Raw genomic sequence first — 17,341 nt, forward strand, 5'->3', positions numbered from 1 at the left:
TTCAGAGTGGCAAAGACTAGACTAGAACAAGCAGGAAATATATACCTCAATCACACTTGTGTCAATCTTTTTCTGTCTCTTTCTCTCTCTCTCCACTTTCTGTTTTTCTTATATGGTTGAAAAAAGGTTGGATGGAGAGCCTCTGTTTGAGAGAGAAAAATAGTTTATTACTGATGATGATATTGTTATGAATAAGAATGGTTATGGAAATAGTAATGGTGGTCAAAATAATAGTTTATATATATATATATATATATATATATATATATATATATATATTCTTTTTATTTTTATGTTTACTCCATGTATGCCTAACACTTGATCCTCTCCCATCCATGTTATTCAGTTGAAATTTCTTTGTGCCTTTTTTATAAAGCTAAAGCCTCACTCGCAAATCTATCCTTGAGCTCATGCTGTCTTTTTATCCTGGACATTTCATTTTAAAAGTGCAGAAAAAGAAGAAAAAAGAATCTTAAACGTAAAAATACCCTTTTCTATTTGTGCCTTTCTGTGTCTGTCATTGCCTCCTGTCAAATTCCTTCTACCTGTGCCTCGGTTTGTCGCCACAGTTGTCTTTTGTCATGTTTGCCATTCAGTTCAGTGCCTGTCCCTCTTCTGTGCATCCCCCCCTTCTTAATGTCCCCCCACTCCTCCTTGCTCAGAGCCATGCATTTCACTTTTACGCACCTTTCCCTAGAAATACATGTTGGTCCATTTCTTATTTTTGAACTATCTTTGTGTGCCTTTCTCTCTCTTTCTCTCGTTGCTGGGACCGTGTGTTCAGGGTGGGCAGTGTTGTCCACCCTGTGTGGTTAGTTTCAGGTACTACATTGAATTTAATGATGATAATGATATAATATAATTATACTGAAACACGTTGGACTCCTGTGCACTTTCTTTCATTGTATTAATGTTGAAATTGTTTCTGCATGCACCAGGGATGCAAAAAATTGAAAAATTTCAGTCAAAAACGAACATCATGATTTATGCACATTTGATTTTGCGATTTGCCTTTTTCTTCAGGAGCTCACCGTTTTTCACGTTGTCAACCATGTCCGAAATGACTACTATACACAAATACAAAGTAGTGTCGTATAGTAAAGAATTCCCACGGACAGCGACCATAATCTTGCAAAGTAGCACATATAATATACTGTATAGACTATATATCGATCATATTACAACACAAAGGATGAATATTCAAAATGGGCCAGATGAACGAGAGGGAAAGACGCACCTAATTACTGTGGGCATGGGAATGATGTGAACAACACCTCTGTCACAAAAAAGTCAAAACAAGACACAGATAATGACTCTTTATTAAGGGTGTAACAATATATTGTGGTACGACACATCGCGGTGCAGAAATGTAGCAATATGTTGTTACACAGATGTATATAGCAAGGGACAGGATGTAGCAATATGTTGTTGCACGGATCCACCTTACGACACAATGCAAGTATTCCTGCTGAAGAGGTTTCCAAGAAACACTGAACTAAAGAGGCTGCCATAACTAACAAGGGCCAAACCCACTAACACTACTACTCCAGCAGTCCCTACTGCACTGGACAGAACTGTGTGCCCTCCACTCGCGGCCACAATCCCAACCTTGGAACACAGTTTCTGTTGCAACAGTGGTTTGGGAAATAGATCCTGGACGAGCCCCCATTTGTTACGAATCCCTGGAGGGCAGTAGCGAACTGGCCATCGGTAGCTCCGGGAGAATTCCAGATTATTATTTTTTACTACTAATAAAAATGTCGGCAGAAGATTGAGCAACACGCTTGGCCAGCAACACGGTTGGCCGCCCCCCTTTTCCCCCAGGACGGTTGGTCTAGACTATTCCAAATTAACGTCTATGCAGCCCTTAGTGCCGCTTATATATTGATACTGACAGATCGAAAGCTAGCTAGTAGAGACAATATAAAGATGGAAAACCAGGCTAAGAAACGTAAACGTAATTACCTGATGCGACAACTGCTTAAGTATGGCTTCAAAATGTACATTGCCCTCCACAATTATTGGCACCCCTGTTTAAGATGTGGTCGTGGACTGGAATTCTCCTTAAAAAAACATAGAACCCAAATGCTAAAAAATGAGACCTTTCATTTAAGTAGGCCTACATTATTGGTGGTAAAAAAAATCCAATTTGGAAGAGAAAAAAAACTGGAAATCATGTATCCCACAATTATTGGCACCCCTGATGTTAATACTTTGTACAATCCCCTTTTGCCAACAAGACAGCACTTAATCTCCTCCTATAACATTTCACAAGATTGGAGAACACAGAGAGAGGGGTCTTTGACCATTCTTCTTTGCACAATCTTTCTAGATCATCCAGTGTCCTGGGTCCTCTCTTATGCAGTCTCCTCTTTAGCTCGCCCCACAGGTTTTTGATTGGGTGGAGGTCTGGAGACTGAGATGGCCATGGGAGGACCTTGAGTTTGTGACTGCTGAACCATTTTTTAGTAGATTTTGCCACGTTTTGGATCATTATCCTGCTGAAAGACCCAATGACAACCCCTCTTCAGCTTTCTGGCAGAGGCCATCAGGTTTTTATTTAAAATGTCCTGGGGTCTCATTTATAAAACTGCGTAGGATTCTTACTAAAAGTGTACGTACGCCCAAAAGCCTAAAATTGCGTACGCACACAAAAATTAAGATTTATAAAACCGTGCATCCAACACCTGTACGCAATCTTCCCTTTATAAATCACAGATTACCCACAAGTGTGCGTACGTGAATCAGCATTGTACCCCGTCCTGAACACGCCCATTTTTAACCATAAATAGTCAATGCAAAGCACCTCATGAATGCTAATCTAGTATCTCTTCATGACCCTGGCATACGATTGTTCTTTCATTGTTTCTCAGATTGTTCACAGATTGTTTCTCATAGCGCATGACAACTTCTCAGACACTGTTAGCCTATTGGTGGAGCCCGAAAACTCGGTGGCCGGTCGATCACCAATTTTAAAAAACTGTGCGAGTGGCGTCAACTATGCCAGTGATACTGCGAGTCAATATACAATTTGAAAACAAAAGCGTTTTGTTATGAACAGTAATCTATTAAAGTCTGGACTGATAACGAGGACGTAGAGTGTAGCGATTGCACGGGAGCTTAACGACTGTATTTCCAAAATTGACATATGAGGATATTTGCACAGTATTAAAGAAATATATTTAGTTATACACTGTGTTCTGCAGTTATCTAAAGGTAGGATATGTGATGTTATCCTGTATTCCATGCAGTCGGGGAATCTCCCCCTCCTGAACTCCCGTAGTGGACAATCTGATGGTGAGGAAGCGCTGAATTTTTATTTAAAATTTGAGTTGGATTGTACAAGGTGTTTATGGAACAAGAATCACTCAGTATAAGCGCAAAAAACACTGCTGGATGTAATCTTCATGATAATCATGATATTGAAAAAAACGTTTGTGAGGAAAACAAGATATATAAATATTACGAGTAATGTTCTTCCCCCATTCATTTTCTGCAGTCTGCCTACAGTACGGTCATCTGCGTTGCCAATTACAACTGTTTCCAAAATGTGTGTAGGCCTACGGGAGGGTCAGAGTTTGCGTGGAGGACCGCACATTCTCCCGTCAAGTTTGTTTTTTATAAATCACAACCTTTGCGTGGAAAGTGGCGTACGCACATTTTCAGCCCCGTTTTGTGCGTACGCAAGCTTTATAAATGAGACCCCTGGTAGTTCAAAGCGTTCATAATGCCATGCACAGGTACTTTGATGCAATTCTGTGACAGTGAGCTTAGGACTTTTTTTTACTTCTCTTACCATCCTCCTCATTGTGCGTTGTGGCAAGATAAACTTGGGACCTCTTCCAGGCTTGGTTGTCGGCCTCTGTATCACGTCATATATATACCCCAGGGAAACAGGAAGTCATTAATTACTAATTAAAAGTTCTTAGATACCCTGACCAAATTTATCAACTACAGAAAAAGATATTAAAGAAAAATCGATTACATTTTTCAGAGGAATTGTTAGGGGTGTCAATAATTGTGGGACACATGATTTCAAGTTTAGTTTTTTTTCTAAATGTGTGATTTTTTACCACCAAAGAAATGTACTTTAATCAAAGGTTGGATTTCTCTTTTTTTTGCATTTGGGTTCTATGTTGTTTTAAAAAAAGGAAATTTTTTAGAAGTCCACAACCACATCTTAAACTGGGGTGCCAAAAAGTTGTAGAGGGCACTGTACTAACGAAAAGCCATACTCAGTTGAACACTTAATGTAATTAATGTTATAAGAACCTAAAAATAAATGTTATAAACGTAAAGTAGCAAAGACTTTACGTTGTTTATAATACAACAAGATATATGATAACATATTTTTGACACTTGCAAATCGAAACATTTGTCACATAACCTTTATTTATCAAGTTGTCAATGACGATTGTGAGACTGACGTCTCGAGGACTTGACGTCACTTGATTCCTTCCTTCGCTCGATACAGTCGCCATACCATAAACTGAGCAGCAGATGTCCCTATGGAGAAGATGTATCGAACGCTTTGAAAAAGCGATACTTTTTCGAGACAATTGTGTCAAATAGCTTGTTGCTTCGGAAAGCTTTGTTTCCCCCATCACAATGCTCAATGCTCAATGCTCAATGCTCAATGCTCAATGCTCAATGCTCAATGCTCAATGCTCAATGCTCAATGCTACCAACAAAGTTCTTACCAACCTCCCCCCACCTAACACAAACACATACTGACAGTTAAATACAGTGTGATGAGCTCCTCCGATTGGATAACGAGGAGCCTTGGACACGCCTACGTCATCCGGCCGGGAACGCACCACACCTGAGAGCTGACAGACAGGAGAAGAGAAACAGACAACCCATCTCCCCAGAGAGAGAGAGACTGTAACAGAAATATTTAAACTCATGCAGCTAAATGTTGAAGTTCTGTCTTCTAATGTCATGTAAAACATCATTTTTGTTGTTTAGTGACACACAAATTAACTCACAAACATAGGTACTTAACATCCAGAAGTTGAATTAAAATCCTGAAATATTGCACATTCTTGAACAAAATGTTCGTATGTGTTTTTTCAGAATTGTCAAAATAAGCCTCAAAATTCGGTGGCTCTGAATTGTCAAAAACCTCTCTAAATGCTGGCTATGGATGTGAAAACGCAGAAAATCGAACCCGATCCAAACTTTTTTTGTATGGACGAAAATTTCGAAGGCAGTGTGAAAGCGTGATTGATATAACAATATAATATGGCTGCAAGCAGCAATGAGGTGGCCAAGCAGTCAAATGACCCAGAAAACATTTAAGACATCCTGAAAAGAGGGTAACGAGTACACACAGCAAGTTTGGTGTGAATCCATCTAAGTTTTGCTTAGATATGACCCAACTTCCTGTTTGCTATCTTAACAGCACATTTTGATTGCCTGTAGCGGGCAAACGGTTTCTAAAATCAAAAAACCATGTGATGGCTTTTGTGAGTCTTGGTCTGAAGATAATCCCTGCCAAATTTGGTGAAGATTGGACAACATGTGTAGGAGGAGTAGAGAAACAACGTTTTTCAATTAATTCAAAATGGCGGCCGAATCAGAAGGGATTTTATTCGCCATGAATGTTTGAACAAACAAGGAATTTACTTTGGCAGGGAGGTGCATACATTAAACATATAGGAATATTGAAACTTAAATATGTAGACTAACTATACAAAAGGAGCAAAGTCTAGCTAATACTAAGTGGGGTCTTGCTAATACTAAGGGGAATAAAATATAAATATAAGTAGTCATAATTTACAATCGAACCTAAAAACACAGAGTGCAAGAGAACGATACAATAGTGCAAATTGCAATGTGCAGGGTGTCATTGTGCAGCTTGTGATTTAAAGTCAGTGTGAGTCCTTGGCCTTGTTAAAATGGCCAACAGCGGATGGGAAGAAACTGTTCTTGTGGCGTGAGGTTTTGGTCTTGATGGACCGCAGCCTTCTGCCAGAGGGGAGTAGCTGAAACACGGAGTGTCCAGGGTGGGAGGGGTCGGCCACAATCTTCCTCGCTCGCCTCAGGGACCTCGAGGTGTGCAGATCCTCGAGGGAAGGCAGATTGCAGCCGATCACCTTCTCAGCAGTGCGGATGATACGCTGCAGTCTGCTCTTGTCCTTGGCAGTGGCAGCAGCGTACCAGACGGTGATAGAAGAGGTGAGGATGGACTCAATGATGGCTGTGTAGAAGTGCACCATCATTGTCTTTGGCAGGTTACATTTCTTCAGCTGCCGTAGGAAGTACATCCTCTGTTGTGCTTTTTTGGTGAGGGAGCTGACGTTCAGTTCCCACTTGAGGTCCTGGGAGAGGATGGTGCTCAGGAAGCGGAAGGACTGCACAGTGCTGACTGGGGAGTCACTCAGGGTGATGGGGGTGAGTGGGGCTGTGTTCTTCCTGAAGTCCACAACCATCTCCACTGTCTTAAGAGCATTGAGCTCTAAGTTGTTTTGGCTACACCAGGTCACCAGGTTGTCAGCTTCCCACCTGTAGTCAAACTCGTCCCCGTCAAAGATGAGCCCAATGAGGGTGGTGTCGTCCGCAAACTTCAAGAGTTTGACAGACGGATGACTCGAGGTGCAGCTGTTGGTGTACAGGGAGAAGAGCAGAGGAGAAAGGATGCAGCCCTGAGGAGATCCGGTGCTGATGGACCAGGAGTCAGAGACTTGTGTTCCCAGCTTAACACACTGCTTCCTGTCAGACAGGAAGTCTGTGATCCACCTGCAGGTGCATAAATTCGGCTATTATCACAAATAATTATGAGTCACACACGGGATGTCCCAAGATATCATGAGACAAATTAATCACTTAATAAAGGCAAACAAATCAATAGTTATTGGCCAAAACACATTTTTGCTTTCTGCGGCCACGCCCAGTGATCACATGACACCAAATTGTGTGTTCATCCTCAGAAGAGGGTTCTGAGTCAAAATAGCAAGTTTGGTGTTGACATCTCCATCCAATTTCCTGTTTGGTTGCTTTGTTGCTTATTTTGATTGGCTGTAACGGTTTTGAAAATCAATAAAAAAGTAATACCTGAATGAGGGTTGCTCTGACGATGATGTGTGCAAATTCTGGGGAAGATTGGAAAAACATTGTAGGAGGAGTAGGCTTTCAATGGTTTTTGATAAAACCAGAAATTGTGGAAAATCTATATAACCGGAAATTGACGCTATAGGGTGCGTTGAACTCGTCTTTATCCAGGGAATCCAAGGGCACCTCGTTTTTGAAAATCCGTCATACGGTTCAAAAGTTGCGTGTGTAAACACAAGTCCAACTTTGACCCGTTGGTGGCGCTAGAGTGGTCTAATGGGAGACATGAAACTTGGTGTAAGTATAGAAGTGACTGTCCTTAATGAGTGTGCCAAATTTCACAAAAAGTTACCATATGGTTCTAGGGGCTGCCATCAGGGTCGGACTGTGATTGAAAAACAGCCCGGGACTTTGAAACACAGACCACCCCCCCCCCCCCCCCCTTCATTTTCTCCCTCACTTTCTTTTTCCATACTTGTCTCTGTTTCTGCATCTGCTATTTGATGTTGCAAAAGAACAATAATCAGTTAACTAACTATATTCAATAATGACAATAATTCAATAAACGAATTTCCATACAATAACCCTGTTAACTCTATTGTGTACAGTTACAGTGCTGCACCTGACATAGTCTCTCCACTGGACCCTGTCACCACAGCAGCCTCCATCTCTTGCCCTGTGTCACCTGTGGCTTTATTACACAGAACAGAAAATCAGTACAATTGCATTTGAGCCACATTGCACATTTCTTATTCAAAAAACATGTTGTGCATATTTAGATGAGTGCCTTTTTCTCTTGGCCATTTATTTTACTTCATTTAAAATGTATAGCCTATATATTGGCTAACAGTACTACCAAATGTATAATGTTAAAAAAAAAACTACAAAACAATATGGTTTGGATCGATATTTGAATTTCAAAAATTTCGAGAATACAGCTGCTTACAGCTGCTTGCACCTGGCGCCTTTTGTACAGCCTCATCGTCGGGCTGCAAACTCTCCTCCTCCATAGCTGCGGGAACATATTTTATCAGGGGGGTGCTGGCGGGGGCTTAATGTTGCGGGGCGGCAGGGAGGAACTGGGAGTAAAAATAGGCCCTGGACTTTGATCCAGACTGGCCCACCAGAACTGGCCCCCATATACGCCACCACAGCTGCCCTGCTAATGCAAGCATATTCTGTGTTCGATGTGATGCGAGTTTGGGAGTTTTATCCTTATGGCGAATAAGACAAATAAAAAATTGCCTTTATTTGAGGGCAAAATAGTTGAACTTTATGTCAAATAAACAAAGCCGTTTTTCAATTGGTAAAACCTTGTCTAGTGAAGGTGATTTCTTTGTCTCTTCATTTTTCAGCCCCACCCTTTCTTAGCCTGATTTTCCATCGTTATTTTTCTCCCGGTGCTCCCGATTGCCAGTCCGCTACTGCGGAGCTGTGCCACGGTGGTGTTTTTTTAAATCATATCATTATAAATTCTCGTGCTGTCAGGAGATGCTGCAGCACCCTTAGTTTCCGCGGCCATGTCCTCCTCCGTCTTTTGACGGCCTAAACATTTATTCTATACTTCTACATTGTGCAGCATTTGCTTTCAGTGCCCGTTGTGTTTTTTTCTCTAACCTTTTCAGAGCCACCTTTTTGTCCTTTTCTTTTCCTTTCCATTTCTTTGCCAATGCTACAGAACCAACAATGTAAGCTAAATTAACTCCAACGAATTGGCTGTACCCGGAAATTGATTGATTTTTGAATAATCGTGATCTGTAAAATGGACGGACAAGTGCACCGTTCAAGTTTACACGGGGGAAATGCCCACCCTTACCCTTTGGATTTTGGCTTGCTCCAGTTAAACAGTTGCTTGGTTTTAATGCTGTCCTCAAGTGAGCGTAAACCATTTGGATTTTTTTTTTCTTGAATAGTGCCGTGGCCGTAGTAGCCGTTTGTTTGACCGGCCGTTCGGGAAATCTCCCGAGTCTCCCGATGGCCAGTTCGACCCTGGCTGCCATTGACTTCCATCGTACAAGAATAAAAAAATAAAAAAAGATTAAAACTAACAATAACAATAGATTTCCTCCTTACGGAGGAATTCTAAGAACAATAGGTTTTCTCTTTACGGAGAAATCGTAATAAAAATAACAATAACAATAGGTTTCCTCCTTACGGAGGAATCCTAATAACAATAGGTTTCCTCCTTACGAAGGAATAGTAACTAACAATAACAATCGTTATTGTTTGTTTAACATGCAAATCATCAAGGCGCGCTGATCACTGCCTGAAAAAAGTTCAGCATGCGAACTTACGTAGAAGACAAGTGGAGAACGGTGCAACAGAGAAAGATTTTGTTGTTTTGGCCGGAGAAGATAATGTCATTCGATTTGGATGAGATATCTTTAACCTAGATTATTCAAATTGTAAACTTCAATTTAGGGAATAAACCTGCAATCTTGCTTCATTTATTTGATTATACACACGTATATACATAACTAACAAGAAAATAATTTGTATTAGATCATTCCAATTAAGCACATCCAAAGCAAACATAATTGTTGAAAGAGTGCGGTCTATCAAAACGACTTTTTGGAAAATCAAAAACTAGGCTGTTGTTCAAAATTAAATGCAGATGGTTAGACATGCAGTAGCACAGCATAAGCAGACATAGCCTAAAACTTTCCAAAACCTAACAATCCTAGGCCTACCTGTATGTGCTACACACTGTAAAATAATGGTCAGATGGCCAATTTACAGTTTTCAAGTTGTACATCCTATTCAACATTGAACTATGCAGTATAAACCGTTGTTGGCAGAGTGTGCGTTCAACATGCTTTGAGTCACCCGGTACTTTGATAAAATGCTTCCATACTACAGATTTCTTAGCCATTTTGCCTAAAAGATTAATAACACCAAATGTAGAGAAAGTATGGTAGAGTTTAGGCTAACAGCTACAATTGTGCTCATGTGCCGTGTGCAAAAAACAAAACGCAGATTAACGAAAGGGCGTACTAGGGACAGTAGAGAATTAAAAAACGGAGCCGGAGGAGGGGTAATATTCTGAGATTAAAGTGGTAATTTTACGAGAAAAAAGTCGGAGATTCTCCGAGTAACATCACAAATTTGCAAGATAAAAACTAGTACATTTACGAGAAAAAAATTCTGAGATTCTCCAATTTTACAAATTTGCGAAAAAAAACTAGTAAATTCACGAGAAAAGATTCTCAGAGTTTATAAATTAAACTAAAAATTGTGCCTAATCGCGAACCAGTTCTTTCTCTTTCGACAGACAGGGAACCTGAAAAGTGATTTGTTCGTGGTTCGTACGTGGTTCGCAACGAGCACCACTTCAGAGCTGGTCTAGTTTACGAACCAATAAAGAACCGCTTGGGGCGGAGTTGCCGTGACCAACAAAACACTTTGGCCGCCATTGCTCTAAGTTTTTACAATTCATATTTCAGCTAAACGGTACTTGTAAATCAGAATCTGAATGAAAATGTATCGAGAAGTGGGCAGTGTAGTTGCTGAAAATGTGCTTATTTTATTGATGAAACTGCTAATTTGTAAGTTTGCTCCGACTTTTTGATAACCTAGCTCTAGCATCTCACCACGCACATACTAATGGCGAGTTGAACAAACACGTCTGATGCGCTGTGTTTGGATGCCGATGTAGGTTTGCAAAACCATGAGCAACAACAGCAACGAAACGTCCGCCATTGTTGATCTTGTGTTTGTGTTTGGCGCTACCGCGCTAGCGTTGCTGGGAAATATAAGACGTATACAGTGACGTAATGACGTGGCTCTGTGGTGGCTCTCGCCCGTGGAAAAGCAAACCGGTTCTTAGTAAGCTCCGTTCTTGAACCAGCTCCAAACTGGCTCTAGCACCAGCTCCGAACTAGCTCCCAGTTCACTTTGGTGGAAAGGGGGTATTAGGGGAGGTGTGAGGTAGTGAAATCAATGTCCCCAATTGTTTTAGCCTTAAAAAACTATGATTTTAGGCAGTGTGTGAAATATACAATGACAATCGTGGGGTCAAGTCAGGGCCCCCCCCGCGACAAAGTTCATCCCTGCCGCCACCCCATTGGGGTCCCCAACCAAGTGAACCGCACCACAATGGGTGTGAACACACAAACGCACTATTAAAACTATAAACAATACTTTTTCTCTGAAATAAAAAAGTTAATCTGTACAAAATTACCAGAAGAACATATTTGACTGTTCATCAGCTCTTTCCAGATTCAAGAAATAAGACAGATAAATAAAGCTACAGTACAGAGCTAGCAATAGCTAACTTTTAAGTTGGTGGTTAACAATGTTTCTATCATCAACATGCTTGTGAATATTGTACAGCTAATTTCCATTACAAATACAATCTTGACAGAAATATTCTCACGACGCGGAACGTACTGCTACATACACTGACGTGATTCAACCAGCCAACCATTCGACCCCCTGTAATTCGCACACTGGTTTTAGGATAACCTGGTACAGTAGGTGCTCGGATTGATTGATTGATCCAAGTTGCCAAGTAGCATGCATGACTGGCTCATGAAAGTCTTTTACATTTTTGATATGATGAACTGTTTGCGTTTATTTCCACAGTAGAACATGTGAAAGCACATCTGATAAGCTTCCTGTTTTGGGAAAGGACACAATATATTGCCAGACGATGTTTAAATAGGACCTTGTTAAAAAATAATTGTAAACTTGTCCTTTAAGAATACAAATAAGGTATGGATAGGTTATTCAGTGGTAGTGACAGGCAATGTGATAATGACATCATACGTGATACTGTGTAAACTGGACAAAATGCAACAGTTTCAAACATTGGACATTCATCTTTGTTTTATATATTCTTCACAGCACCATCCATGCCACTCATTACAGTCTCCGATTTCCTACGTGAACGCAGAATCCCTGAAGAAGTGATCAGCCGTCTGGAGGAGGAAAAGGTACTAGTACAAGATGGACTTATTTCATAATTTTAGGGCATTGGTCAGTATGCAGGACAAGGAATAAGTAGTCCAATCTAGCGCATTGAGATCTTTCAATGGGATACACACCATCCTTCTCACTTTCCGTAATGTGTCATGTGATCTACACAAGGTGTGGCATTGGCGGAATCATTTCATTAGGATTTCCATCTTCTGATATCCAATACAAGAAGATTTGTTGAGTAGGCTAAACATCTTATTATATGGGGTCATATGGCTCAGCGGTTAGGGAATCAGGCTATTAATCAGAAGTTCTAAAAACCAGTGTTAAGTGTTATGTTATCACGTGTTATTGTGTCAGTGAGTTATTTATGTTAACATTTAAAGGAAGACCAAACATGTATTAAACTTCTTGCACTCATTCAACAGATTGACAAAGATGTAATTCCTCTAATGGAAGACGGGGATCTGGCCAAATACTTTTCCTCATATGTGGATAGACTGGCATTGATGAACTTCTGCAAAAATCAAACACCCCTTCAGAAACAAAAGATGGGCCTTTTTGAAAAGCTACAGGCAAAGTTACGGTTGAGAACGGAGGTTGATGCAAAAAAAAATGAAGATCAAGTGCCAAACATCGAATCTCCAACCATTGCAAAGAAAAGAGGGAGAGCAAGTCAACGCAAAATTGAAATAGGGTGGCTGTATTGTGAGTATGGACAAGTAAAGCAAATGAGAACAAAACAAGGAGGGGGCACAAGGACAGTAGTTGTTGGAGTGGAATGTAGCATGGATACTGTCCTTGAAAAAGGAAATAATTTCTTCTTCCCGAAAGGAATGTCAACCAAAGGCAATCAAACAGACTTTAACTTTGAAGTGTGGGATTACAAACATAACCCAGTCTGTGAGGATGTAACGGTCGGTTTGATCTATGATACTCTCTGCATGGCCAGGTTACGCTTTTATATTGCTACTAGCCCCAAGAAGGACTTACAAAATGATAGAGCCACAGATGATACAGAAGCAGAAGGTGTTGGTAATGTAGGAGATAAGTGATTATGATGAAGATAGTGATTTAGATCCATTGCATCTGTATGCTTCTGGTATAGTTCAAGAGAAGGAAGATGATGTTGGTCAAGTGAGTGCCAATTATTTTCAGGAACAGGATCCTTTCCTGCTGCATGAGCAAGATTATGAATCCTTAAACAATGGCATAGCTGGCCAATGATATCACAGGTGCTCAGTTCATCACTGATCACTACTGTATTGTAGCAGATATAGTGCTGCAAAATACACCAAACATTGACCTCACATCAGATGTATCGGACTATGAAGTTACATTTGGTCCAGGCGGCAGTACACATTCAAGTGACGAAAATGACACAGAGCCATATGATTTTGAGGGCATGCTCCAACAACAGCCACCCTGTACTTCACTTTTGTCTAGAGATGGGTCCCCACAACAGCCACCCTGTACTTCACTTTTGTCTAGAAATGGGTCCCCACAACAGCCACCCTGTACTTCACTTTTGTCCAGAGATGGGTCCCCACAACAGCCACCCTCTACTTCACTTTTGTCCAGAGATGGGTCCCCACAACATCCACCCTCTACGTCAAGACCGCAAAAGATTGTAACCATACACCATGGTAACTGCCTGAATGAAATGATCAATGAATTCTTGGATCCAGCAGTGCTGACACAATCCTTGATTATAAAACAACTACTTCCTAATAAGAAAATGGCACTGGCTCAGGAGTTGAGAGATGTTTATAGTTCTTTATGGCAAGAATTCTATGATCCTTGTACAGTTGGAACAACAGTGAAAGTCCCTTTTATCAGACACGACTTTAGCAGTGACACTTGGAAGGCTATTGGCAGAATTCTTCTGAAAGGTTATGAAACATGTCAATACCTACCAATCAAGCTGTCTCTCCCTCTTATGGAACAGGTCTTGTATGGGGCAGTGAAGGGTGATCTACTTGAAACCTTCATGCAGTTGGTGAGTTGCCAAGATCATGAAATCCTCCAGAAGGCTCTTGACGATTTTACCTCTGTTGATATTGTAGATATTGTGCCATATCACTGTTCTAAATGAGGTGTACAGTTCTGCAGCATCAAAAGGATCTGTAGGAGCATCCCATCCATTTTCCTGCATTAGCAGTACACAGAGCTCAAAAACAGTCTCATCACAAGGGAACTGACTCTTGGGTGTGCACTCGTCCTTGCACACAGACACCTCCTGAAGCGCCACCGTTTTGAGCTTGTCCTCAGCACCATACACTTATCGCCAATCACAAATAGATAAGGCCATAGGGTATTTTAACATTGCACTTGAATTTAGTTTTGTATTGATCATGTGTTACTTGAACAAGGTCAAGGAAGCAGAACTGGATTAGGTTTTTATCCAAAAAGTCTCCAGAGAAGTTATCATTGTCTTGGAAGGCTTTGAACATGTTCATCCAAAACTGACCGCTTTGTTTTCTTAGTATTCCCCACCAGGATTCAATGTGTTGGTTGGCTGTACTGCGTCCATAAATAAAACTATTGTCTTTAGCGAAAGCGTCGGTGTGGTTTCTCCTCAGAAATACTTGCAAGTTTGCTACATGTCCTTTTTCAGTGCCATTGTCCGCACACATTCTCTCTGGACACCCACCCAGGCGCGTAATGCATTGAATATAATAGTCAGCTATCACCTTGGGGTCGTTATTTGTTGTGTATGCTTCCATCCATACAACAAAATGTTTTATCGCCAATCACAAATAGATAAGGCCATAGGGTATTTTAACATTGCACTTGAATTTAGTTTTGTATTGATCATGTGTTACCTGAACAAGGTCAAGGAAGCAGAACTGGATTAGGTTTTTATCCAAAAAGTCTCCAGAGAAGTTATCATTGTCTTGGAAGGCTTTGAACATGTTCATCCAAAACTGACCGCTTTGTTTTCTTAGTATTCCCCACCAGGATTCAATGTGTTGGTTGGCTGTACTGCGTCCATAAATAAAACTATTGTCTTTAGCGAAAGCGTCGGTGTGGTTTCTCCTCAGAAATACTTGCAAGTTTGCTACATGTCCTTTTTCAGTGCCATTGTCCGCACACATTCTCTCTGGACACCCACCCAGGCGCGTAATGCATTGAATATAATAGTCAGCTATCACCTTGGGGTCGTTATTTGTTGTGTATGCTTCCATCCATACAACAAAATGACTGAAACCATCGATGCATCCATTTATTTCTATACCATACGGCTTCAATTTGTCGTAGGAGTCCATGTGCCAAAGAGCATTAAGACCTTTAGTGTTGTACTGCCGGCGCCTAAGACGCTGCGCTCTTCTAAGCTCCACACCTTGAGGATCGAGAAACTTGACGATCTGACGTATTGTGTCCTGTTGAACTACGAATCCCAATTGAATTGCCCGTAAATGTAGCCAGCGATATCCTTGCATCTGTCCATTACGTTGACGTTCCTGATGCACAAAGCTAACACCTCATCCAAATTACTATGCTGTTTTCTTCTGAATAGGCCTAAATCACGGAAATGTCTTTTCCAAGTCTGAATGCATATTACTATCTCGTGATTAAGGGCTAAAATCAGGAGTATTTCCTTATTGCTGAATCCTAATGAAAAATATAGTTTGATCAGGTCATCCATTATCCTACTGCAGACTACAGCGGAGGCATCTGTGCTGAGGTTGACCATGCAAACTGAAGAGATTGCTTTATAAAGTAAAAATAAAATTAGCTAATTTATAAAGTCGGAGAATCTCCGAGTTTTTTTTCTTGTAAATGTACAAGTTTTTTCTCACAAATTTACGAGAAAAAAAACTAGAAAATTTGCGGGAAAAAACTTGGAGATTCTCCGAGTTTATAAAGTCACAGATTTGGGAGATAAAAACTAGTAAATTTGCAAGAAAAAAACTTGGAAATTCTCCCAGTTTATAAAGTCACAAATATGCAAGAAAAAAACTAGTAATTTTGCAAGAAAAAAACTCGGAGATTCTCCAACATTAAGTCGAAAATATGGATTATTATTTTTTCTCAAGGAACCTCATTCCTGCACTATGACGGCGTATTGGGGCCAGTAGGTAAAAAAAAAAAATCGGAGCCGGAGGAGGGTAATATTCCGAGATTAAAGTTGTAAATTTGCAAGAAAAAAAGTCGGAGATTCTCTGAGTTTATTAAGTCACAAATTTGCGAGAAAAAAGTCTGAATTATACTATTCAATAGGATTCAGCAATAAGGAAATAGGCTACTCCTGATTTTTGCCCTGAATCACCAGATTGTAATAAGCATTCGGACTTTGAAAAGACATTGCCGTGATTTGGGCGTAGGAAACATCGTACTTATTTGGATGAGGTGATAGCTTTTGTGCATCAGGAACTAGCCTACAATGCAAGGATATCGCTAGTTACATCCACGGGCAATTCAAATTCGATTTGTGGTTAAACATCAGGACACAATACGACAGATCCTCAAATTAGTCGATCCTCAAGTTGCGGATCAGTTTAGAAAAGCGCAGCGTCTTGGCTGTGTCCTGTTGAACTACAAACCAATTGAAAAGTATAATTTGATCAGGTCATCTATTACTGCAGGCTTTGTACACGGCAAGCGACGACGTCTGTGCTGTGATGAGGTTGACCATGCAAAGTGAAGGAATGAGGTTCCTTGAGAAAAAACAAATCCATATTTTCGACTTATTTTCTGCAAATTTGTGACTTTTTAAACTCGAAGAATCTCCGAGCAAATTTACTAGTTTTTATCTCGCAAATTTGTGACTTCATAAACTCTGAAAATCTTTGACTTTTTTCTCGCAAATGTACTCGTTTTTTTCGCAAATTTGTGACTTTATAAACTCGGAGAATATCCGACTCTTTTCTCACAAATTGTAATCTTTAATCTTTAAACGACTTTAATTAATATTACCCCCCTCTCTTCTCCGGCTCAGATTTTTTTTTTTTTACCTACTGGCCCTAATACGCCGTCGTACTGAACTTTGCATGGTCAACCTCATCACAGCACAGACGCCGTTGTTTGCCATGTATAAAGCCCAGTAATGGATGACCTGATCAAATTATACTTTTCAATTGGTTCGTTCAACAGGACACAGCCAAGACGCTGCTCTTTTCTAAACTGATCTATACCTTGAGGATCGACTAATTTGAGGATCTGTCGTATTGTGTCCTGATCACAAACTGAATTTGAATTGCCCGTGGATGTAACTAGCGATATCCTTGCATCTGTCCATTGCATTGTAGTTCCTGATGCACAAAAGCTATCACCTCATCCAAATAAGTATGATGTTTCCTTCGGAATAGGCCCAAATCATGGCAATGTCTTTTCAAAGTCCGAATGCTTATTACAATCTGGTGATTCT

At 40.5% G+C, this 17,341-nt stretch overlaps 1 long non-coding RNA gene across 1 annotated transcript; it reads left to right on the plus strand.

Moving 5' to 3' along the window:
* Window positions 1-11,842: 11,842 nt before the first annotated feature.
* Window positions 11,843-14,676, plus strand: LOC146253752 (uncharacterized). The gene is made up of 3 exons (XR_014731816.1): window positions 11,843-11,987; window positions 12,399-13,616; window positions 13,919-14,676. It is a non-coding gene; the product is annotated as an uncharacterized LOC146253752 (long non-coding RNA).
* The last annotated feature ends 2,665 nt before the right edge of the window (window positions 14,677-17,341 follow it).

This window comes from Hypomesus nipponensis, chromosome 17, assembly GCF_054491055.1.
Source record: "Hypomesus nipponensis isolate SF chromosome 17, ASM5449105v1, whole genome shotgun sequence".
Taxonomy (NCBI): Eukaryota; Metazoa; Chordata; class Actinopteri; order Osmeriformes; family Osmeridae; genus Hypomesus; species Hypomesus nipponensis.